Source organism: Eptatretus burgeri, chromosome 10, assembly GCF_056783735.1.
Source record: "Eptatretus burgeri isolate ZD-2024b chromosome 10, Ebu_testis_v1, whole genome shotgun sequence".
Lineage (NCBI taxonomy): Eukaryota > Metazoa > Chordata > Myxini > Myxiniformes > Myxinidae > Eptatretus > Eptatretus burgeri.
In genome coordinates, this window is record NC_140970.1 from 26,599,041 (window position 1) to 26,625,554 (window position 26,514).

The 26,514-nt window shown below is 43.2% G+C and overlaps 1 protein-coding gene and 1 pseudogene across 2 annotated transcripts in view; both read right to left on the reverse strand.

Annotated features, from left to right (window-relative positions):
- The window catches only part of LOC147018126 (uncharacterized), a 33,741-nt gene that overhangs the window by 5,206 nt on the left and 2,021 nt on the right, over positions 1–26,514 (reverse strand). The window lies entirely within an intron of this gene.
- On the reverse strand, positions 15,424–15,564 carry LOC147018127 (signal recognition particle RNA; annotated as a pseudogene).

Genomic DNA, 26,514 nt, shown 5'->3' on the forward strand with positions numbered 1-26,514 from the left:
AAAATCGACTGACCAGTATACTTTAAAATTCTTCGATTTTGCAAGTAAAAAGGCTATTGTTTGTATAGATAGATACATATAGAAAGGTATGTCGGCTATTGAGGACGAGCCTTGATCCTGTATACCAAAAAAGAGCGTAATGTGAATATCATTACGCTCTATTTTTTTTTCTTTCTCTATGTACAGAAGGAACAATTCATACAAACAACACATATATATATATATATATATATATATATATATATATATATATATATATTATATACATATACATATATACACACAGATATATTGTGTTATGGATTTCAGAATCCGATCCGACGAATGCATACAAACATCCAGGTCCTCAGGTAGTTATTTCCCTAAATGCATGTCCAGGATCGACCTATCCCCATGTCTGGTGGGATTCTAAATGTGATGCGTTGAGAAGGGTAAAGAATAGATTCCTCTCTTCTGGAAAGCTCCTTTTTCTCTTTACGACAGACACATTCATGCATGTGAGATAGTCGTTAGCCCAGCGGAGGCTCGACACCCACCTTTTACCATCGACGTTGACACCCGTTTATTTCACCGATCCCGACACCCGCCTTTTTCCATGAACGTTCGACACCCCGTTCAGCAGTTCTATGGACACTAACTGACTCTTTTTCACACCAGGCTGAACATTGAGGTGATAAATGTTGTTGACGTTTTATGAGCGCTTTACATTTTCGCTCGGTAATTCTGACAAATGGCTGTTTTTTTCCGTTCCTCCAGCATCACAGGCATGGCGTTGTGGGCCAGGAGCAATCGTGGAGCAGGCAGGTTTTCACGGCAACGAATCACAAATCAGATAGATGGCTTTACCAGTCAGTCGGAGTACAGTCAGTCAGATGACTTTATCAATCAGTGAGTCAGTGTCAGTCCGACGGCTTTACCAGTCAGTCAGAGTCTAGTCACTCAGATGACTTTACCAGTCAGTGAGTCGGTATCGGTCAGACGGCTTTACCAGTCAGTTGGAGTCAAGTCAGTCAGACAGCTTTACCAGTCAGTCAGAGTCCAGTCAGTCAGACAGCTTTACCAGTCATAGTCCAGTCAGTCAGACCACTTTACCAGTCAGTCAGCTTTTCCAGTCAGTCGGCGCCAATGAGTTGGTGACAGCCTCAGCCCCTCACAGTTCCTCAGTGCCTCACAGCGCATCACAGCACCTCACAGCACCTCAGCACTTCACAGTCCCACACAGCTCCTAACAGCTAGCTGTCCGTCGGTTGTATCTCCTGGTGGCTCCTGGTGGTGGGTGACGCTCGCGCCATTGGTGCTCGTTCTGCTTGGGGCCTGCTCGTGGCGTGCCTGATTCTTGGGGGTGACGTCGATTGGCATCAAAGCCTGCTCGTGAGTGGGAGCATGGTGGGGCTGGCGCTGGCAATGGACAAGGCACTCATTTCAGGACGTTTTTGTTTGACGAACGACTTCTCTTTGGGAGCGAGACGGTTTCTCTTCCCCCCCCCCCCCTTGAATGATCTGCTGTGTACCCTTGTCTGTGTTTAATTGTTAAATAAGGCATGGAGATAAGCATCTGCCCTTTGTCCTTTTTTCTCTCAGTGCACGATTGATTATTTATTTGCTTACGGTTATTTTGATTGATTTTTTTTTCCTTATTAATAAATTGTTTTGTTGATGTTCCAACCTGTCCGTGCTTGTCCTTTCCTTCCATTGATCCAGCATTGTCCGAACCCAGATAGACTGGGAGGTAATTACCACACAACTTGACCTGAAATAGTCGGCACGCATCAGCAGTTAAAACGCTCGGCCGCCCCAATTAAGATCTAATCAAAATAAGATTGGTGCTTTGCCGAGGCTGTACCCCCTGTTCAGGAAACCACGTGACCTCTAGTTAAACGGAATAATTAGACGGTGGACAATAGAACTCGTGGTTAACCGAGTGGCGTTCGTGGTTCTAAAGCAACCCACCGCACCACAAAGTTAATTGTGAGCGGAAACCCAGGTCCGGCTCTTCCGAGGAGAAACGGGGATTAAACCCCCTCATAATACACTCAGTACCTGTGCCCGTAAATATATATATATATATATATATATATATATATATATATATATATATATATATATATATATATATATATATATATATATACATATATATATATACATTTGCCTATCACTCACCTGCATTTTATTTTTCATAGATTCATTTTTATTTATTTATATTTTAATTTACGGATGCTTTCCGATGGTTCAGTGATTTTTTCCCTTTCCCAGTGTATCGGCTTCGATGTCCGGCGGCACACAAAATTACTGTGCTTCCCCATTGTCTCAGGTCGCTCACCTGCATTTTTTTCATTTTTTTTTCATTTATTTATATTTTCATTCATGGATGTTGTCCAATGATTCTGTGATTTTTCCCGGTGTACCAGCTTCGATATCCATCGACACGCAAAATTTCAGCTTTCTACGTCACCCGGAATGTACCAATGTTTAATATCATCAGTGAGTGAGTCGGTCAGTGGTTAGAAAGAAATTTATACATTAGATACTCACAAACACCACCCGTCACTTTGCTGACCAGAATACTAAAGAGGGGAGGGAGAAAAGAAGGGGTAAGGAGAGAGGGTTAGGGGGAGACAGAGCGGGGAGAGAGAGGAGAGGGGAGGGAGGGGGATTGAGGAGGGGTGGGGGAAGGGAAGACAGTGTGATGTGAAAGGAAGGGAAGGCAGAAACTCACAAACAGACACACACACACACACACACACACACTGACATTTATTATTGTTATAGATATAGACTAGCAAAGGTACCCGGTATTGCTGGGCAATGCCACCCCTTCCCCTCTCTCATCCCACCCCTCCCCCTGCCTCCTCTCATCATACCGCCCTCCCTCATCCCACCTATCCCCCTGCATCTTCCCATACTACCCTTCTCTCCCTCTGGACTCACACCACACCCCTTCCCCTCCCTCCTCACACCCCCCAAACCTCCAGACTTCCACACTCCCGCTCCCCCTCCCATGGCCCCTCCCCTTCCCTCCTCCAACCCAACTACTTCCCCTCCCTTCTCCCACCCCACCACTTCCCCTCCCTCCTCCCTCCCCACCCCCTCCCTCCAGACTCCAACCCCTTCCCCCACGACAGGTGGTGGCTTGTGTGTTTATAAGTTCGGAATTGTGAGAAAATGACTGTTTATAACCCCTCTTCAGGTTTATCTTTGTAAAAAAAAACGTGATCCTATAAAGCTTCATAGTGATTAACCTTGGGAGCTCAGAGGATTAGCATCACAAACAAATGTCTCATTTACTTTTATATAGAAGATAACCGCTCCAAGCTCCTGAAGAAATGAAATCACATCCTTAATGAAAGCAGATCACACAAAAAAGTGAAAGAATTTGAACTCGGCGAGACAGCTTGGAGCAAGTGAGTGTACCTCTCGGCCATCCTGCTGTGGTGTGGGAAGTCATTTCTTTGCAGCCACTGAAAGCATACTCCAATTCTCTCTTGAACTCGTAGTTCACTTGTCCCATTGCTTTGCTCATTCTATTCCTCTAACTTATTTTGCCTTCCCAACTCTGGGGATGTCCCTTTGAAGAACTGAGCCATGGTATTGCCTTTAAAGCATGTAGAGATTGAAGCTTGCAGAGAGCTCGCCAAGTGACTTCAGCACTCAAGCAAGCACTCCAACGAAACAGTTGAAGAAACTTAAAGAAAAGGAAACATTACATTTTTTTATACATATCTATCTATGTCAAAGTGACGGGTCGTTATAATGAAAGCAGATCGTAAAAAAGAGGTGATATAAAATTTGTATGATGTAATATGACGTAAAAAGGGGAAAGCAGATGTTAAAAAAAAATAATTGCACAACATTTTCAGCAGGCAAACCACCGCGCGAGGCATCACACGACACCACGTGCCCAATGCAGGCAGGTGGGGCCTGAACTTAGGACATCGATTGATGTATATTTGGTTCTTTTACAGAAAGACAGTGCAGGTACTTTTTCCATGTATCGCCATGGCTTGCAAACAAACAACCAAGCATCTTATATAGCTGTCATGTAAAAATAAAATTGCTCAACATATTTAGTGGGCGAGGCAGCGCCCGATGCACCACAAGACAGGTGGGCCCAAGACAGGTGGGTGTGGTCTGAGGTTTGCCTGTCTATCGATGTAGTTTTGGTTCTAATTTGTAGAGGAACAGTGCAGGTACTTTTGCCATGTATTGCCAGGACTTACAAACGAACAATCAAGCAGCTTGTAGAGTGCTCGCCAAGTGGCTTAAGCACTCAAGCAAGCACTCCAACGAAAGAGTTTATAAGGAACGGCTGGCTTGACAAGGGATAGCAAGATGATTGGAAATGGAACACACCCAGAAAAACAAAAACATCACAAATTTCAACACATTTAATCAAAGAGCTCTGATCTTCAAAGCCGAAATAATCTTTTGATTATATACTTTAATTTGTCCGGAATAGGTCATCGTGAAAAATCACATCATTTCATGCATAAAATCACTCCACACTCCTAATTTGAAAACTATGGTACTGATAAAAGTAATATATGCAGCGATTCATAGGTATGGAGATGAGGCATTCGATGATAATGAGTGAGGAAAGTTGAAAAAAATATTTGAGCGCTTTATCATTAAAAAACCATTGCAGCCTATTCCAAGTCAAGGCATTGTTGAGCAGGCCATACAAAATAGCGGCTTAAGACCCCAGAGAGCTGATAGAGGGCTGACCAAGATGGTGCACTGCCATATTTGTCAGGCTTATTCTGTTTTTTTTTGTGATGAGCACCCCCTAAATTATCTTTAACAGGGGTATTTACCTTTACACAAACACCTAGTTTCATTCATGCACTCCCTTAGTGCTTGTTCCTTTAGTGTGCACACAAAGTTTAGGGCTGCTGGGTTTCATGGTTTTGGTGTTATGGAGGAGATGGACTAACTGACTGACTGAGACACTGACACGCTGATATTTATTCTTATAGACGAGCAGAGTACCCGTTCTACAGGCAATCTTGTTCCAAGCATGCAATACGCTCCTCTGATGCATACCTATATTTGGGCGGTGTATAGGCAACTGACAGCTCTGTGTCGGTCAAAAATAAATAACCCTGGTTACGTGCATGAAGCAACAACATACCTACTGCCTATAATTAAAAAACACCTCTCTGTACTGGAAAACATGGGGACAGGAATACTGTACTGTAAATGGTGGAGACTCAATACCCTCCGCCACCTGGAGGCGGCACGACACAACGCACATTTACATAGAGAATTTGCATCCCTTCCTCCCCGCCTACCCGCTCCCATCCCTCAAGGCCACCCGCAGATATAAAAACGCCCCTAAACATTAATTGGGGTCATACTGATCCTGTGTAGCAAGTTTGGGTGTAATTGGCACATAACTGTAGGAGGAGTAGCGCGACAAACAAACAAACACACAAACACCGGTCCGTGAATTATAGTAACGATGGAAGATAGAAGATGTACAATTGATACATTAGGAAAGATTTAAATAATAATTCTAATACTAATTAATATATTTTTGTTACTTTATAGATTTAATAGATATTTATTGATACTTAATTTACTTTTTTTACATTTATACTGAGAGCAAAAAACGACTGTTGCTCTGATTTTGCTTTGTTTATGAGATCGTTGCTGTCTGTGAGAGTAGATATAGGTCTTTAAAAAGTTTTTTCTTTTTTTTAAAGAGAGGGAAGAGAGGGAAAAGAGGGAAGGGAGATAATGGAGGGAGGAGGTTTGCCCAGGGGATGGGGTCCCTGCTGACACTCGACACCCCTGTTAGTGCTACCTGCAGCCTTGTGCCGCATACAGAAGAGGAAGAAGAAAGTTGGAAGCAAATCTGTGCAACATATGAACGACTGGGGTGAACCCAAGGCAACCCAGGAACCAAGTCCCAGCACCAATGAGGCGAACAGTCTCGGCGTGTGGTTGGCTCAAGTCAAGACAAAGTTTTCTTGCTGCCATAAAGACACTCAGCATAACTCCAGAGTTAACCACACTTCAATTATGGAGAGCACATGACCTGACCAAATTCATCATTCAGGCAAAAGCGTGTTCTCAAAACTGCAGATGAGTGTGTAGACATGAGATTAAGATGAAGAAACTACATGTTTTCGCATCCCTTTCACTGCTATTAAAAAAAAAAAAATTAATTACAATACACTTATACGTGAAGGTACAATGTGGTATTCCAGGTTGTCATCATCATCCTCATAACATATAGGATAAAGGATAGTGCTGTAGCTCAAAGTCACTCTATCCTGTAAACTGTATTGCAATTATGCATGCATGTGTGAGGGTTCAGGGTAGTTTAAATCTTTCCCACCACCAATGCTTGTCAAGGCTGGTTTTGAAAGTCTGGATGGAGGAGGCTTCTTCAGTATTCTGTGGAAGGTTATTCCAATCATCCACTATCTGATGTGTGAAGAACTTATTCCTGACTTATTGGTGGCTCCTTTCTTTGAAGCTCTTCCAGGAGTGTCCTCTAGTTTTTGCGTTGTGCTGGTGGGTAAATAAGTCGTCTGGGTCCAGTTTAACTGTTCTGTGTAACATCTGGTACACCAGGATCATATCCCCTCTTATTCTGCAGGAAAGCAGAGGGAATGCAGATGTTCAGTTAATTGAGCCTCTGTTGGTAGTTGAGATGGCAAATACAGGGGATGTGTTCGGTGGCCCTTCGCTGCACCCTACCGACCTTGTTAGCATCTAGTTTGAATCCCTGATGCCAGAGGTATTATTACCATACTCCAAGTGGGGATGAACAAGAGTCTTTAAGAGAAGATTTCTTAATCCTTGTATTTTAACTTTATAAAATTTTAATCTTTGGATTTTCTATGACTGAGGGGACAAGAATATTGTATGACTGATGGTCCAATCCTTGTGCAGTTTTCTAATGCTTTAAAAAATTTTAATCTTTGGATTTTAATCCTTGCATCTTAATGCTTTAAAAAAAATTTAATCCTTGCATTTTTAATCATCTTTAATTTTTTATCCTTGTATTTTAATCCCATTTTAAATTTTAATCCTTTGCATTGTAATCCTTTTACAATTTTAATCCTTGTGTTTTAATCCTTTTTTAAAATTCAATCTTTATGCTTTATCCTTGTATTTTAATCCTTATTTAATTTTGAATCCTTGCATTTTAATCGTTTTAAAAATTTGAATCCTTTTTAAAATTTTAATCCTTGTATTTTCATCCTTTTCAAATTTTAATCCTTAAAAAAAAATTAATCCTTGTATTTTAAACCTTAACATTTTAATCCTTGTATGTTAATCCTTTTAAAAAATTTAACCCTTGTATTTTAATCCTTTTTAAAATTTGAATTCTCTTCTTTTAATCCTTGTATTTTAATCAGTTAAAATTTTTTAATCCTTGTAATTGAACCATTTTTTTTTAATTTTAATCCTTGCATTTCAAAATTTTAAAAATTTTCATCTCTTATTTTAATCCTTTTTAAACTTTTAATCCTTGTATTGTAATCCTTTTTAAAATTTAAATGTCTTCTTTTAATCCTTTTTTAAATATTTTAATCCTTTTAAAAATTTTAATCCTTGCATTTTAAGAAAGCTTACCAACATGTGCAACTAGAACTACGTTGTTGATGGCACACCATCGCATATTCCCGCGCACACTGCTTTGTCCCATCAACGCTCGGTGAAATTTTATCTTGCAAAATGGATTGTAGTCCTGGGACTGATTCTCAGAAGGGGCCCAAAATGAAAGTTTACTGCACCCCCTGCCAACATAGGTTTTATGTGTTTTTCTTGTTTATTGATCTATAAGGTGATGATTTTAAAACATTACCCCTTCTAAAAAGTGTCCATTCGAAGTTTTTGGGGGCATTTTTGATACCAGGTATACCGCTTTACCGCTAAAATAGTTTTTTTGTGCTTGGGATGGGTGGGCATATTACATTGCAGTTAGGTTTGCTCAGAGTGCACATAGACACATTAAATACAAATCCAGGTGATTGATTTTGTTTTAGGAGATATTTTCGCTAGAAATTGTGCGAAAATAATGTAAAGATTGTGTGAAAATGATAAAAAAAAAAGTGTGAAAATGATAAAAAAAAAATTGTGCGAAAATTATCAAAATTTTGGTAAAATTATGACAAAATACGATGTTTTGTCACTAACATCATAAACTATTATAGAAATTCGCATTCTAGTATATTTCTTGATGTTAATTGTTGCAAATAGTGTCTGGCGCTTATTCAGTGTGAATTGCATTCGCATTAGATTAACACTGGGAGCATGGGGGGGGGTGATACCCTCCCCACACTTCTAAGGTTTTCCATACGTCATTTCTAAATGGTTCAATAAGTCAACATACAATTTTTAATAGCTGTGGACAGAAACATGCCAGTGTAAACTTTTTCCATTAGTGTAGGGGGGGGGGGTACCATAATTAAATAATTGCCCCTACCACGGGGGGGGGGGGGGTACCACCCCTCTATGTGAAATTGTGAATTCTATACTAACAGAGTGAATTAGACCATTATTTTATATCCAAGGTACTCACCAATAGAACAAAAAATAGCCAAAAATATATCTATTAAAGGAAAAAATATATATAGTAATGCCTAGTCGGCCTTGTTGACAGATCATACTCAAACAGAAATCTGACGTTAGTCCGACTGCAATGATGCTTTTTATATGGCATCTCCCAGCTCTTTCTCGTTATTTCTCAGTGACTAGTTATTCACTGTGCTCCTTTTCTCTTTCAGAATTCCTTCCAACTGTGGGTCTATACAGTTCTTTCTGCAACTCGCAAATGACTGAATGATGACTGCCAAAGCCCAACCTGTAGCTGAAGCTGTGATGAAGTTTGGCCATGCACCAGAAGGAAAGCGACTAAGACTTTTGATAAACTGGGACAAATGCCTTTGCCATGGATTTTCATCCAGCGTTGGAAAACTGGAGAAATTCACACAGACATCATGGCAGAAATTCTGCCAAGCTGCTACACGTCGGCAAGATGGTATATACGATCTATTTAAAGATTACATTGATGGTGAGGAGCCTCTGCCAAAGGATGTAACACAGCTGGTGAAGCACCACAACTGCTATGCTTCGTATGTCCTGGAGAAATCAATCAATCGACTAGAGAGGACCAGAGAGGAGACTGTCAGCGATATTTCTGTCGATACTGAACCTCCCCAGCGAACTACAAGATCTACAACGCCCGCATGCTTGCGGGTAAGATGCGTAATCTGTCAAGAGGCAAAGCGACTGATTACCAACCGCCGAAAACATGAGGCGCTTCATCCCCTGACCCTTATTTCTGCCATGGAAACTATCACTAAAGCTGCCGAGATTCGGAAGGATGAACGGGTACTCATGGAACTGCGTGGGGGTGCGAGAGAAGCAGCTGACCCAATAGCTGGGGACATTTTGATCCACCGATCATGCCGGAGCAGTTACACGCACAAGCGCACCCTCCTGTCTCTGCAGAAGTCCTCAACAGACGCCCAGGAAAGAGATCAGTATGACCGAGCTTTTGATGTGATTGCCGATGAGGTAAATGCAAGAGTCATTAATGGGATGGAGGTGTTGCAGATGAGTGACTTGCTGCAGCAGTACATCCAGGTATTGGGAGACTTCGGTACCCAACAACCAGACTATCGAAGTGAAAAACTAAAGAAGCGTCTGAGGAAGGAATTTTCCAACACAATTTCTTTTTGGCACCCTAGGTTCCGACGCGGGTGTGAAGTTGTTTTCCGTGATGTTCCACCCGGATTAATCTTAGACGCTAGAATGGCTGCAAGCAGCAAGCTGGACGACGACAAGATTGAAGACAACACGCGACTGTCAGATGATATGGAACGGCAAGACGGAAATGAACTATACCATGCTGCACGTCTGGTGAAAACGGCGATCATGCAGGTAGAAGATATGACATGGCCTCCATCTCCTGAACATATCTCAAGTGCAGCCGCTGAAGCTGCAGTTCCACCATGCCTCTTCAACCTTCTTGCCTGGATTGCAACTGGCGATGCTTCACTCACATATGAGGCAGCAGTCTCCCTGGATGTACCAGCAAACGTTCCTAAAGCTTTGAAGACCCGCATCCTCTCTATCGCCCAGGACATCATCTACATAACAAGAAAAGGCCGTATTCGTACTCCCAAGCACGTATCCCTCGCAGTCAGCGTACATCACAAAACCGGCTCAATGCAACTCGTGTCTACACTGAACCGATTCGGACACTGCATTTCGAAAAGTAAGCTCCAAGAAGTGGAGACGGCCCTTGCCGAACACCGCCTCCAGCAGCAACACGTCAATGTAGTACCAAGCAACATAGCACCCAACGTCCCAGTAACCTTTGTCTGGGATAACAACAACATCCGAGAAGAAACAGCCACCGGGAAAGGAACCACACACTGTACAAATGGGATTGTTGTTCAGGCCGCAGTCTCAGGATGCCGGCCGAAGATGCCCGAGGCCCGATCTACACCCAAGGGGCGGAGATGGTCTGTGCAAGAGAAACCCAGACATCTGCTTGAATACCGGTATGTAGTGCCATAGATTAATTACTATCTAGATGGGAAAGCGCGCAGTCCCCACATGTTAAAAAGTGTGGTCGCTCTCCTCCTCCTCTCCTCAACACGGTCTCTTAATCCGTATTTTCACTTTAACCGTAGAAAATTTGCCGGCCCCACCGATACGGATTAACCAGAGTTTACTGTATATGAAAATATGTATTTGAGGGAACGTCGCTGGTGAGGGCGGGAACATAGTTTACATGCTAGTGGCTAGTTTACGATCTGACCCGAAGCTCATCTGACCTCGGCTGCAGACTGGCTGGTCATGTATTGTGACATGGCAAATTAAAAGACTCGTTCAACGTTCCATGCGCAAATGTGGCATATAAACATATTTGGCAATCACATGATTTCAAATGCATTATTCATTTGCTATTAAGGGACATCAGTCTGCGGACGTCTTCACATCTTCCCATCTAAAAATTTTGCAAATGTGTCACTTGTGCAATATATAAAAGTGTGTACACACATACAATATGTATAACATAATGCATGGTAGTTAGTGGTGGTGGTTTCGTTGCAGGTCAAGGAAGCGCGTGGGCCCTGTGCGTGTGGATGAAGCAGCTGCACTTCTCACATCTCTGGACCCATTGGTGAGGAAAGAAGCCCGCAGCAAGGACCAAGTATGGCAGCTGGCGAGACTTTCATCTGGTTTGACTCTGCCCACAGCCGATGACTTGCAGGAGATGCCTGGATGGTCTGGTTTCAACGCAGAAGCACGCAAGGATGCTGATGTACCCGAACCCCACGGCATAGGCTACTTGCCCGTCATTGACGCCTCACCAACCAAACTTGATGTTGTATATACACTACTGATGAGATCGGTTGAGACAACAGAAGAGATACAGAAGCAGGGGGAGAAGCCACCGGTGATTATAGTAACGGATCAAGCAGTCTATGCCAAGACTCTTGAAATTTGTTCTTCCTCTACAGATGCTGCACTCCAGCGGGTAGTCTTACGGATGGGGGCCTTCCATATTATTCTCAACTTCCTTGGGGTTGTTGGCCATCGCTTTGCAAGTGCAGGACTTCGGGATATTCCCATAGAGGCCGATGTTCTTGCATCGGGATCAGTAGATGCGGTACTTCAAGGGTGACACTACAACAGAGGGCTGAGAGTGCACAAGCTGGTAGCAGAAGCCCTGAAGCGTCTGAAATGGGAAGCTTTTCTTGACTGGAATGAAAAACAAGCCAACCCTGTCAATCTGAATGAACTGGATTCCATCCTTGAAGATCTTCGTACTGAGGTCAGCGCAACTACTCTCAAAGCTGTACGAGAGTCAGAGTCTTTTAAGGTTACCGTCAAGAGGTACGAACAGTTTTGCCAATTCCTTGGTCCGAATGGCCAGTTCTGGATTTCTTATCTACACATGGTGGGTCTGATTTTACAATTGGTGAGATCAACACGAGAGGCCAACTGGAGGCTTCATATGGAATCCCTTCTTGAATTGCTGCCATGGTTCTTTGTTAATGACAGAACAAACAATTCCAGGTACCTCTCAGTTTATCTGCTTGATATGCTCAGACTTCCAGCCACTCACCCTGCTGCACATGAACAATTGATTGCTGGTGACTTCGCTGTGCAGCGCTCGAAGGGCAATACAACAAGTTTGGTCGCATTCCACAAGACCAGGCCAATGAAGTGATCATCAACAGAGATACCAAGACCAGGGGTGGCATCATTGGCATGAGCTTGAATCCTGCAGCAGTATTCAACTGGATGATCCTCCGCGCCGACCGTGTCGAGTACACTCGACACTGTGAGGAGCTGTCAGGTTCAACCTCCACAGATGAGCTGGCATACAAAGACGCCGGGAAGAAGCGAGTGAAAGATGATGAGGCCGCGGTGCAGAGTATCATGGCATGTATTGAGAACTGGATAAACCCTTTCCAATCTGACCAGCAGCTGTGCCATTTGGCTTCTGGACACGTGGCAACCGAAGATGTAAAGCGAGACCTTTTGGATGCTCGTCAAAGAGGCGTAGGATCACTGAGGACATTTGCAGCAGACAGATTAGGGAAAGATGGAACCAAAGACTTCTACGCTACTCTACCACAACTGCAGCTGAAGACGTTCGCATCCGTGAAGAAGAAGAGACTGGGGCATGACACATCGCACGCCAGCGTCCTGAAGTCAACAAGAGACATGTTTGGCCGTCTCCTTGTGATTGGTCAAAGCCGTGAACTATCTATGGAGAAGCTTCTGAGTTACCCACTTGGACCGCTCCCACTCTCAATCGCCACGCCAGATGGAAGTCCAGTGAAGACAGTCAAGGCTAAATTGCTCAGAGCACTAAAAGACAATGTGCAACCGCTAACAAGTATCCCCCTGGATGCTACCTGGGTGCTTGACGCAATGGCCATCATCCATTCAGCAAAAACGGCACCAAACATGACATACTCACAAATGGCCTCTTCACTCTTCAACACCATCACATCTGGTTATCCAGCTGGTGCGCGCAAAGACTGGGTAGTTGATACATTCCCTGATATATCCATTAATATCGCGGAGCGCAACCTGAGAAGCGATGCTGGTATGGAGAGCCTCGAAACCAAGATCCGCACAGGAACACAGAAGATTGACCAGTAGCTGAACAAGTCTCTGATGAGTGGATCCTTCAAATGTGCCCTGGCAGAATTCCTCCTGAATGAGTGGTCCAAGCCAGAGTATGCTGCGCAGCTGGGCCAACAAGCACTGTTCGTGACAGTTGGAGAGAGGTGCTTCAGGTTGAAGGCCAATGACCAACTAACAGAAGTCCTGAAGGCAGAAGTGGCTGAACTGAGATGCACACACGAAGAGGCAGACACCAGGCTTTTGCTTCACGCAGCCCATGCAGCTGATCACGGTGCTCCTGCTGTGATCATCAAGTCCCCAGACAGTGATGTTGCACTCATTGCCCTTTCAGTCTGCCATCGTATTAGCTCGCAGCTCATCTTTCGCACCGGCACACAACAGCGGACCCGCTACCTTGATCTTACAGCTATAGCACATACCCTGGGACGCGATATCTGCTCTGCTCTCCCAGGTTACCATGCCTTCAGTGGCTGTGACTCGACCAGTGCCTTCACTGGGCACGGAATGCTGTCAGGACTCAAACTTCTAAAGATCGAAAATGAATTTAGAGCCACTATGAACAGCATTGGCAGTCCTTCAGTCTGTCAGTAGCAGAACTCGCCAGAGGAGAAGAAGCCATCTGCGCCCTGTATGGGAAGAAGCAGCACAGTAGAGTCAACGAACTGAGGCATGAGATGTTTGGCGCGCATACCACAGACCCATGCAGACTTCCGCCCTGTCAAAATGCAGCCGAGTTCCACCTACGTCGTGCCAATTACCAGGCTGCCATTTGGAGAAGATGTCTCGAGAACCGCCCACATGTACCCACTCCACATGGTCATGGCTGGGATGTAGCCGGGAACGAGATCACCATCAAATGGTTAGATGTTTCTCCTGCCCCGACGTCTGTCATGGAATGTATTAACTGCCGGTGTCTGTGTTGTGCTGACCGGAGGTGCTCCTGTAGACAGAATCAACTAAGTTGCACCAGAGCATGCAGATTCAAGCCTGACCAGTGCGGGAATTCCAAAGAAACTATCGTTGATCCACTGGAATCCGACGATGAGACAGATGACGAATAGGACATTGAACAATTCATATGAATCCAGTTTTTCTTATCAGGTAAGTAAGATTTTGCTTCGTCTATAGGTCTTTTAACCTTATTTTACACGGGGTCTGAAATGACATGGGAACGTGCAAGAAACCTGAAACTTGGCCAGTTGCTACTGCCACATGCTTATTTTATAAAAATGAACTCATTTTAATTTTTGCCTCAACAATGAGCTAATTCTGACGTCAAGAATAATTAGTTTTGGCGAAATTCCGTGTTTTTAGTAGGTAAGTTTTAGAGTAAGAACCCCCCCCCCCCTTAGACAAATTGCTCCCAAATTTGGTACACGTTTTTAGAAATGACATAGGATAAACGTCACCAAGTTTCAAAGTCATACCTCTAACCGTCGCGACGGTAGAGGCAAAAAATAAATATGCCCCCCCCCCCCCGTGTAAAATAGGGTTAATATGTGTATTATTCAGTAATAAACATGTTTTTCAGGGTTTCGATAAACGTCCATGCAGGTTTAGTAAAGTTACAATGCCTCAGCACAATACAAAATGCTTCCTGAAGCCAACAATATTGTCCTATACGAATGCTACAATACTCAATACTGCAAAAAATGTCAGGTTTTGCCAAAACGTATCACTATATGAAATGGCTTGCAATGGGTCATTTGGACACTTTTTGAAAGGGGTAATGTTTTGAAATCAGATGTCTATAGATGATATAACATGAAAAAACCATCAAACCTATGTTGGCAGGGGGGTGCAGCAAAACTCAAAATTTTGGAATCAGCCCCAGGACTATTGACTATCCTTTTCTATTTGATGTGCTTTATGACCAAAGACTTACTATGTTTACTAAATCAGAAGTCATTGCAAGCATGTCAACATTTCATGAAACATTAATTTAACACTGTCCAGCGATATAGAACTGTGCATCAATTTAATCATAGGAATGAACTGTGTATAATAATATGGAATAGGCAAAGCCTAGAAGCAAACGTAGAATTCTTCTTACATATATCAAATTAAACAGTCTTTTTGCTATGAAAAAATAAATATTACCTTAACATTACCTTCACAACAACAACTACACCACCTAGAACAGGATGTTGTTATTCGTCTTTCAGCTGCTCCCATTAGGGGTTGCCACAGCGGATCATCCGTTATGATCCGCATACTGATTTGGCACAGGTTTTACGCCGGATGCCCTTCTTGACGCAACCCTGGTCGCCTCTTACGACACAGGGATAAGGATTGGGTTTCGCCATGATTCCGGGCTGCCCTACACCCTCTCATAGCATGGCTCAGTGCAGAGCGCCCGTCCTCAAGCGATCCTCCAACCCAAGCCTCCGAGTAGCCGGATTACAGGCGCACGCCACTACGCCCGGTGCGCCTAGAACAGTATCTCATCTGAAAAAAAATTAATATTACCTCAACATTACCTTCACAACAACAACTACACTGCCGAGAACAGGATCTCATCTGAAAAAAAAATCCTCAACATTACCTTCACAACGACAACTACACCGCCAAGAACAGGATCTCATCAAAAATAATAAATACTCGATTGAACGTAGTATTCTTCTTACATTCGCTTCTGACTTTACCTATAACTTGTTCTCAACTGTATACGCAATTTCCAGTTACTTCGGTGTGGATTTGGGATCAGCGATCAAATAATGTAAATCACGATTAAAAATTATTTTTTGATGATACGGGAGATATCTTTATTAAAATCAGTGGAGGAAATATACACCATGTCTGATATTATTTGGGTCTTTCATGTCTCCGACGATGCCTTTATCTCCCGGCATGCATCATTCCCCATGACAAAAAACGGAAACAAAAAAAAAAACGGAAGCAAAGGGGTCATAGGCAACGACACGGATTCCAAATTGCCAAGGTATTGTGTTGTTTTTCTTGTTTCCTACTCTCTCATGTGCATGCGTTAAGTAATATTCACAAGATAGAAATAAAACCCAATCGTGTTTATACACCGCACAGCGTTTAACAACAACCAGAAGCAAAAGGGTCATAGCCAACGACACGGATTCGAAATCGTCAGGGGTATTGTGTTGTTGTTGTTGTTGTTGTTTCCTATTGTCTCATGTGCACGCGTTAAGTATGAAGCTCACTGCGTTCGATATTAATTATTATAATTATTCATAATAAATTAGATAAATACAGTGAAACCTGTGACTGTTTGTCACTCATGGGGGCCACATAAGTAAGTTCTTTATTAAATAATTAACCATGTACAATGGTAAATACACTTTAAAAAAATCAGCCCCCATGACCACACCCCTCTGGCCCGGCCCCGAAAGGGTCATCTCAAAAATCCGACAGTGTTGTGCACTTCCCCATACATATATCTACTATGTCCCAAAGTTTCAAGTTTCTATATCAAACGGTGTAGGACGAGTTACAGGGTAAGACAGACGGACGTCAAATTTCAATGCAAATGGAACCGACTCCATGTTTTCTACAAAATATATATATATTGGCAATTCCGCAGTTAGTAACGTTACATTTTAGGGACATTCTCATTATTTAGATAAGAGTCCTTTCTCTATCTGTGAATGTAAAGTCTCATTAATGTCACCAGAGATCAACCTAGTATAGACGTAGAACAGAGCAAAGAATGAAATCATTTCATGAAACATTCTAGAAGAAAGAACTGCTTTTAATGCCAGTTAGTTGTTATGACTCTTCACTCGGCCGAGTAATGACAGAGTCGAATGAGGGTTTTCGAATGATACGATTTATTTCAGAAGATGGCACTACGCATGCGGAATGCAGCCCAAAGGCCCTTCAGTCAGGTGCCCCCGGACCACATTGAGATTCTTACTTCAAAACAGTTGTATATATAATCACACAAAAGCAGAAATGGGTGTGGACTACAAGTGTGTGCTTAAGGGATAAAGAAATAAAGAAATAAATGCGGCAGTGGGCTTCTTTCCCCCCTCCCTAGGGGCCCTCAGGGAAGTTGGATCAGTCAATCCTCAGATTCGCAACCCAACAGTTCATCTTGCAAACTAATAACTTTCTAAGACTCCTACACCCCTACACTGGCACCTGCTGATAGCAAAGGCGAAACTCTGGTGATGACTAAGAACAGGAATGTGTGGGATATCAGCATACACAGTTTTCCCAAGGACATGCTGTTGTGCAGCTGCAGAGCCATAAAGAGTTATCAAAGACATAGTGAAAACAGCATGATACATTTAAAGCAACATTTTAAAGCAAGGTTTGAATAATACACAATTACAAGCAAGGTTAGAATCCCGACAGCTGATTAACACACAGCTAATGGTCCAAAATATGACCACCTAGCATATCATCATAACAGTTTCCCTCCTTGGTCATATTTTTGACCATACCCAGCCACACCTGATACTCACCAACCGAGTGGACCCCTATTTGGTTCCTGTAGCAGCTACCCCTAGGCCCCCGTGCCTGCCAAACGGATTTGCAAATGCCGTGGATAGCCATCAACATTCCCCAAATGAGAAGTCCCCAACTGCCGGTGGTTCAGGTTAGCTTCTGTTGCCTTTTATCTTGCCCACTGCCACAAGTCTCCCATTAAGTTGTCATATACAAATTTGATGTTAAGTCCACACAATATTAAAGGCACTACAAGTCTATACAATATTAACAGCAACATTATTATTTAGGCAATTATACTCAACACTAATTACAACAATAATATTTACAATATGCAAATGTATTAATGGGTGAGCAGCACTGTGAGCGCTCAAGGCATGGTGTAAGCTCCTTTCTCAACTTGCGCTAGAAGACAAAAGAGTCTCATGAGATGCATATTTACATATAAGGGTCATACAAGTATTTTTCCATACATTCCTTCACTATCTGGTATTGTCCATTTTCCACGATTATGCATATGCTAGTCAAAACACTGCCACATCTATCATAAACCTCCATCAGCATTTTACTTGTAGATTTCCTTTCTTTCTTGTTACAACTTCCTGTATCTTCGTGTGTAGTGAGATGTATGAGTCCATGTTTGGCTTACCTTTTCACTTGAAAGTTCGTTGAGTAATCAGTAATACCTGGAAGAGTCTTCCCCAGGGCGCCCTCCGCCAGAACACCTTGTTGGCTCCTCAGCTGGTGGGGGTCGGGTCTGGTTGTGGCCCCATACAGAGGTCCTCGGGGTCTTCCTCCATGAGTTCGCTGTTAATTATTATGATGGCCTGGGTGAGGGGTGAGGCTTCACAGCATTTCTTTAGACAAATGGAAATGAGACGTTTGATCAGAAATACTCCAAAATGATTCCCATGATGATTAGGATTGCTGCCCCTACCAGGCACAGTAACCAGTCTCCCCAGTCATGAAATATAGATCTCCACCCTGCGTAACCCTCCTTGCGTTCCACTCGATCGCTCGTGAGAGCTTCAAGCCTTATAGGTGAAATGTGTTCTTCTCTGGGAGGTTACTGTATTTTCACAAGATTTCACAACTATACTCCAAAAGGGTTCTTTAGGGGCCCATGGAACTTGGGTAATTAGAGATGCGTGTTGACCCCATATGAATCCTATTTGTGCAAAGTGCCCCGCTGGGTTTTGTCTTGCGTTTTGTTCTGCCAAGCCACTTCTGTCTTTTCTGCATTTTCTGACGTCCCCCCCTCCCAACAGGTTTTTATCATAGGCATAAGACCATCGAATCGATTTTATTTCCTCGTTTCATTCTATCAAATCATAAGTTTCCTCGGCTTGGACGCAAGACAGTTCTATGAGCTGCTGTGGCTGGATGGTTGTCAGCCCTCTGGAAATGAGTGGTGCGGTCTTGCCAGGTTCCTTTGAAAATATCTTTACCTTATCTAGTTCTTGGTTGTATGTTTTCCCCAACCTTGCGTATTCACCTGCTTCCATTCTTTCTCCAGCCGCTCCCCTCCTATGTCGCTGTGGGGTTGGTACTGGTTCATTTCCGTGTCCCCCTTTGCCACGGAGGTGTATACGGTTTCTTTGGCTTGAGTGTGTTGTGTTGCCTAGTGATAGGTCCCCCCCACAAAGGAGTAGTGTCAGTACCAGGAGTTGCATGTTGTGTCGTCAAAGGTTCTGTCACTGTCTCCATTACTACAAGGTTTACAGCATGCCACTGCACTGAACACTGCAGTCAACTGCAACATAATGACAAGTATTTGTGTAAAAGATTATTTTTAAATGATACCTCCGTATGAGGCTCCAACCATGACTAGAGCTTGCAGGACTGGAAGTTGCTCTGGGTGCATGGTGAGTGGATGTGAAGGCCAGAGACCTTACTGTACACTACTGTAGATTTTGATCAGGCAAGCATACCTTCCATCCATCTCCTTGTCTGACGGCCTGTAAAGTGTTCTGGTGTTCGTTGCTCCATCTTGTGGTTCAGGGGCGCATCTCAATCTGTTCACCATTCTTCCTAACTCCCCTGCACTATGTCCGTTACTAACTGCCATTGAGATGTACGGTGTTAGTCCTTCTCTGTGCTTCATTAGTTCGCGCTCTCTGGCGGCTTGTTTCACCTCCACCGCCGCTCCTTCCTTCCCGATCCATCGGTTGGTTTTCATCAGAGTGCGTTTGACGGTGTAATCTCTATGTGCTTTGGCCACGTATTCATAATCCTGCCCTGTTTCATCGTAGTAGACAGTGAGTGCAGTGCAAAGCCAATTCCATTCTTTCCAGATCGATGTCGTTGCTAAGCAACCATTCCTCTACATCCCTTTAATTCCGCTTATACTTCCCAAATCCAATGAATTTATCCTGACAGATAGAGGCTCATATAAAGACAACAGACATGCTTTTCTGTCCGCTTCCAGACAAACATCTCGACCCCGACAGGCAGAGAATCGAAACGCTCCCTCGTCAAGGCCCACGATGGCTGCGTGTTCAAACAGCACGAGCCCCGCCCGTAATTTTCCCAAAAACACCGCCATCCTCATCAGTGCGTAGCCTACCAAACGTCCTTGTTCTTGGATGTCTGACATGTAAACTAGGACAAATGTGTCCAAGAGCCACGTCCTAAAGGTTTTGTCTTCACCAGAATAATAATAAGAACAACGCGGAACTCTTAGAACCGGCGTTTACTACGCGAGACGCGGCGAAAAGATAAACCCACTTTAAATAAAATCCGTTCCTTGTTCAAAGCATTTAAATCCCCCTTTCCATCTGTTGTAGTAATCAACAATAAAACTTTTCGATCGGCTTTATTCTCACAAAACCCATACGCATATCTGCAACAACATAAATATACATAGGGTAAGAATAACAAAATACAATAACTTGTACACATAATACTGAAGGCAAACTCCATACTCTAATCCCAATTACATTCCTCAGAGTACACCATTCCTAATACAGTATACTACATACCATTACTGTTCCAGCACGACCCTCCACGGAGCACGCGGCATACGAGTCATCACCAGCCACCGACCCCCATACACAGTGCTGCCACATCCGCCCAATCTCCGTTGCCGCTAATCACAGTACGGCACTTCATTACCACAACACCATCCATCCTAAATCCCTCGGTCCTGCGCCTCTTCCGCGTCTCTTTTTTTTTTTTTTCTCTTTTCCTCTTCCGGTCACGAAGCCCAATCAACAACAACAACAACAACAACAACAACAACAACAACAACAACAACAACAACAACAACAACCGGAACAAACATATATATTACAGCCTTGTTTCAAAGCATTGTCGCTTCCATGTTCCGATAGCGCGTGCACTCGCCTCGAAACACAAAATCGAGCGATCCTTTGAAACGTCAATGTCCTTATTAATTAATTTTACCACAAAGCTATCTCTTTAAAATCTAGTTTGTCCACCATATTCAAAATCAGCCGCCTCGAGAAATTCTTGTACATTGCTCCGACAAGCAGGCACGTTCACAGCAGGGTGTTAATTGCACTTTCAAGTTTGACAAAGCGCGCTGGGCCCATGCGTGATTACGTCATCACGCACTCACATGAGCAATACGTCTTATCAGCGCGTTGGTTTTTACCATCAAACTCACGGAACAAATATTTGACGACATCTCAAATACGTTCGTTTTAAATCGGAATTTTACAGAATCCTATGAAGGGCGTCTCCAAACTTTGTAACATGTGCTAATCCATCTCGTAAACCCTCACGATAAGCTGTCCTTCGACGGGACGATTTCGTGCTTTCGGCGCGCCTGTTAAATCCTATGGCACGTCATGTGACTCGCAAAACCCCATAAAATAAGTTTTTTTCCCAGATTTACGAAAGTCAAGCATAAAACATGCTTAATGACCCCAAACAATGAAACCAGAATTGAAACTGACGTTAAAACGAACCCGTAACGTCGATCAGCCTTACGAAACATGCAAAGTGGAAACAGAACTGAATTTCAATTTGAAATCAAAATGATGCTCCGTGGAGACCATCCATTTATCACGTACAGTGTTCAAAGCCAAAACAGCATACAGAGTTTATCGGACCATGAGAAAATCCGAACGTTGGTCCATTTGACATCCCATTTGACAAACTGTCTGCTGAAGTGGTTTTAATTATTCAATTCCCCATCCAGTTCACACACACACACACACACACACACACACACACACACACACACACAGACACACACACACACACGCACACACACACACTCTCTCAATTACATTTTCCCATCACTGAATTAACAACACGTGCAGAATCGGTCATCATGGTCCTTCCTCCAGATTTGCGTGCGCAATTCACCTCGTCCAAAGTCTTCACATTGACGATGACGACCCATCATTATCTCCATACAAACATACAAGTTGTTCCACACATACAAGTTCCAGGTTGGAAACACTCAACTTACGTCTAACACAAAACTCAACCTTCCCCACCACATTGTATTCACAAATACATCCAAACAGGTAACTTCTACAAACAGCCCTTCTCCTGGCTCATTAACCTTGTGTTCTTTTCCCGTTGGTTCAAGATTCCCTCTGAATCTAATCGCTTACGTCCTGTCTCACTTTGTGACTCCGTTAGCCACGCTGCAAACGCTCTCCAGTGTTTTCCACTTTCACCGATAACTTTAAGTGTTGTTCCTTTGGGTAACTCTATGTTCTTTGCAGAGTTATTCCCCATCTTTTGTTCTTATCTTACCAACCGCCTAATAGCTGTAAATCGTTTCTCCTTTACGTCGGGACCGAAATCCCTTTCAATCAGCCGCCTAATAGCTGTAAATCGTTTCTCCTTTTACACCGGGACCGAGATCCCTTTCGACCCGCCGCCTAATAGCCTCAAACCCAATGAAGGCCTCTAACCTTCCCTCTCTTGGTACAGGATTCCAACCTGTTTCCTCCTTATTTCACACGGATACCTTTATCCTCGACCCTTACCGGTTCTAACATACGGCCTGCCAGCCCTCTTTGTGCCCTTCAAACAAACCGCATTCGAATCACCTCATATGTTTTACCGTTACAGTTCTTGATCCGAGCAGATCCTGGAGCTGCGTCCAGCGGGCACTGCCCACCAAGTGTACAGTTTTCACCTAACTAGGGCTCCCTGTCTTAGGTGCCCTATACGTGCAATTTCCACGTACCTTTAGCTGAACCCTTGTGATCGCTGTACACCAAGTGGAGTCCCGCCGTCCACACCGCCAGCATCAGTCGCATCCCATCCTCGTCGCCAATTGTTATGACTCTTCACTCGGCCGAGTAATGACAGAGTCGAATGAGGGTTTTCGAATGATACGATTTATTTCAGAAGATGGCACTACGCATGCGGAATGCAGCCCAAAGGCCCTTCAGTCAGGTGCCCCGGACCACATTGAGATTCTTACTTCAAAACAGTTGTATATATAATCACACAAAAGCAGAAATGGGTGTGGACTACAAGTGTGTGCTTAAGTGATAAAGAAATAAAGAAATAAATGCGGCAGTGGGCTTCTTTCCCCCTCCCTAGGGGCCCTCAGGGAAGTTGGATCAGTCAATCCTCAGATTCGCAACCCAACAGTTCATCTTGCAAACTAATAACTTTCTAAGACTCCTACACCCCTACACTGGCACCTGCTGATAGCAAAGGCGAAACTCTGGTGATGACTAAGAACAGGAATGTGTGGGATATCAGCATACACAGTTTTCCCAAGGACATGCTGTTGTGCAGCTGCAGAGCCATAAAGAGTTATCAAAGACATAGTGAAAACAGCATGATACATTTAAAGCAACATTTTAAAGCAAGGTTTGAATAATACACAATTACAAGCAAGGTTAGAATCCCGACAGCTGATTAACACACAGCTAATGGTCCAAAATATGACCACCTAGCATATCATCATAACATTAGTAACGTTACAAAAAAAGGACATGAAAAATTGATGAGCATCTTTGAATGAAAAGTTTGCTAAAATTGGTATAGCTTGAAACATATCAACTCTATTTTTTCATTTCTAGCTTTAAGGGCAATAGCTACCCTAAATATCCTTTCTCATTCTAGCTTTGTTTGAAAATTAGGAACAAAAATCATGGTTAGTAACGTTACGGTTAGTAACGTTACACTTTGTCCAGTGATTACAATGACTCACAGAATTATGTTCAATCTCAAATCATTACATTTTTCCTCAAGAGAATGTGAAATAAGCTAAAAAAACATCAGATAAGACATGAAACTCTTATTTCAATCACCAAACTCAAGCAGTATAGTGTCATTGTACTTGTACAATGGTACAAATTACATATGTGTTAAAAAAGACAAGAAAAAGTTACAATAAATTACAAACAACAAAAGAGTACCACTTTAAAGACTGGGTCAAGTGATATCCACAGATCCATAACTATGCTGATCACAGTTCATCGTGATTCACTGGAATTCACAAGTTGAACAAAACAGTACATATTGTATGTGTTCCTCATTCAAGAGTACCTTTCATATAGGGGAAAGAAACCAAAGAGCAAAAACTAATGTACCAGTATGTAGTATGTACAGTGTATGGCCATAATGCAACATTTGATATTGTGACAGTAGTTTACATCATAGTATTTGAATTCATGTTTATTCAAGTCTAGAGATATGTGACATGTTTTTTTTTTCTTTAGACCACTTTGAACGTATCTCTGCATTGACGTGAAAACAAAAGTCTGTTCGCTGTACCTGAAATGTAATTACACCTGACAAACCACCGTACAATAATTTCAAATTGGGACAGAAAATTTGAAATGGCCTCGATTGTTCACTACTTCTGGTGCATCCAACGGGGCAATCATCTGGTGTCTCATGTAGAAAATAGCATCCCTAGTTGAAGGCCATTTCCAGTACTTCCCAACATGTGCCATTACTGACACCTGGAACTCTCCATCTCGTACAGCAAGAACTTCTCCTGGAAATTGTTTTCCATCGTACTCAACTATGAACCAGTCTCCCACTGCTGCAATGGTCTCACTGCTGCTCTGGGTTGCCTCATCGTGCTTGTCTCTGCTCAGGACATAGGCTACCACCTCGTCATTTACCACTTTGAAGAAGTGCATCTTTGCTATGCCAGTAATGGCCTTGGCTTCACTGAAGATGACATCAAGGTTCAGCTTCTCGTTCCTCTTTGCGATCTCACTGGAAGTAATCTCACGAACAGACACATTCTTCATGGTACTTGCAGCTTCTGCAAAATTCTTTGCATCAGTTACAGTATGTTTACGTGTTCTCACCTTGTCCCACACAAAACGCTTGGCTGACCCACCGATTCCATCAACGGGTCCCTTCCCATGTGAAGTGGCAAAAAAATTCCACTCGATATGCACCTTGTGAGCCTTCTCTAGTGATGCCAATGCTGCAGCAATGTAGCGATTTTTTAGTTGAGATTTTGAATTGATCCAAAATTTACCCCCCCCCCCCCCACTGTCTTCATACTGCCCTCTGTTGTCTTACTGTCACTTTTGTCTTGACCAGGACCTGTCTATTCGAGTCTTATTCACTTATTTCATGGTTAGTAACGTTACAATACACAAAGGCTGGTTAGTAACGTTACATGGTTAGTAACGTTACACATTTTGATTGCTGTTATTTCTAACTTCTATCATGACAAGTAATACTTATTTATATATTTCAATTAGTCATTGGACACAGCAGGAAAAATTGAAATATTACACTGAACAACAAATTTCAAAAATTTTTTTTTACTGGAGATGTGTAAAGTGATTAAGACTAATTTGGGTACGCTGATTTCAAAAATCATAACCGTTTTGCTGTATCACGTCAGGATTTTCAGGAACAGAAATATTCCCATTGCCTAGAAGTCAGGATTTCAATGAAATTTACATATGTCTTTAACATGTCTATTTCGTACAATTGTTGTTAACTTGTGTTATATTTCTTTCTTTCAGATAAAGATGAGTAGGCGTTCCTGTACCAATCATCCTGACAACTTCTGTTATGTCTGTGGTCGGTATACCAAAAAAGATCAACAGCGAAGTATATCTACAGCAGTGAAAATGAAGGCCGCCTACTTTCACTACTTCGGGTGTAAGGTGGGGACCAAGAACAGAGCTGGGCACCACACATCTGCTGCACAAGCTGTCACACAACCTTGACTCAGTGGTTGGTGGGCAAGCGCGCGAGCATGCCATTTGCGGTGCCCATGATATGGCGTGAGCCGCAGAATCATCATGATGATTGTTATTTCTGCTGCACAAGCATCGCCGGCTTCAACAAGAAGAATAAAGATCACATCAAGTACGCTGACTGCGTCTCTGCTCGTAAACCTGTGCCTCATGATGACGAGAACCCCGTTCCAACACCTCCAGCTGATCAGAACATAGCTGTAAGCAGTGGTGAAGAGGATGGTGATGATGAACCTTTTGAACCCGACACTCAAGAATCACACCTTCTGAACCAGGGAGACTTAAATGATCTTGTAAGAGATCTCTCGCTGTCAAAGGCGAAGGCAGAGCTGCTTGGATCAAGGCTGCAGCAGTGGAATCTACTTGAACCTAACACCAAGATATCCTTGTTCAGAGCACGTCACAGAGACATGGCTGAGTTCTTTGAGATGGAAGACACGATGACATTCTGCAGTGACATCAACGGTCTGTTGAAAGAACTTGGGTGTGATCACGATCCTGCAGACTGGCGCCTCTTCATCGACTCGGGGAAGAACAGCTTGAAGGCTGTTTTGCTCCACAATGGCAACGAGAAACCATCAGTCCCACTGGCTCACGCGTTCGGCATGACAGAGACCTATGAGACTATGCGGCAGCTGCTTGATTCCATCAAGTACAATGACTTCAACTGGCACATCTGCGGAGACTTGAAAGTGGTGGCGCTGTTGTTAGGGCTGCAGTCAGGCTACACGAAATACATGTGCTTCCTTTGTCTCTGGGATAGCAGAGACGACAA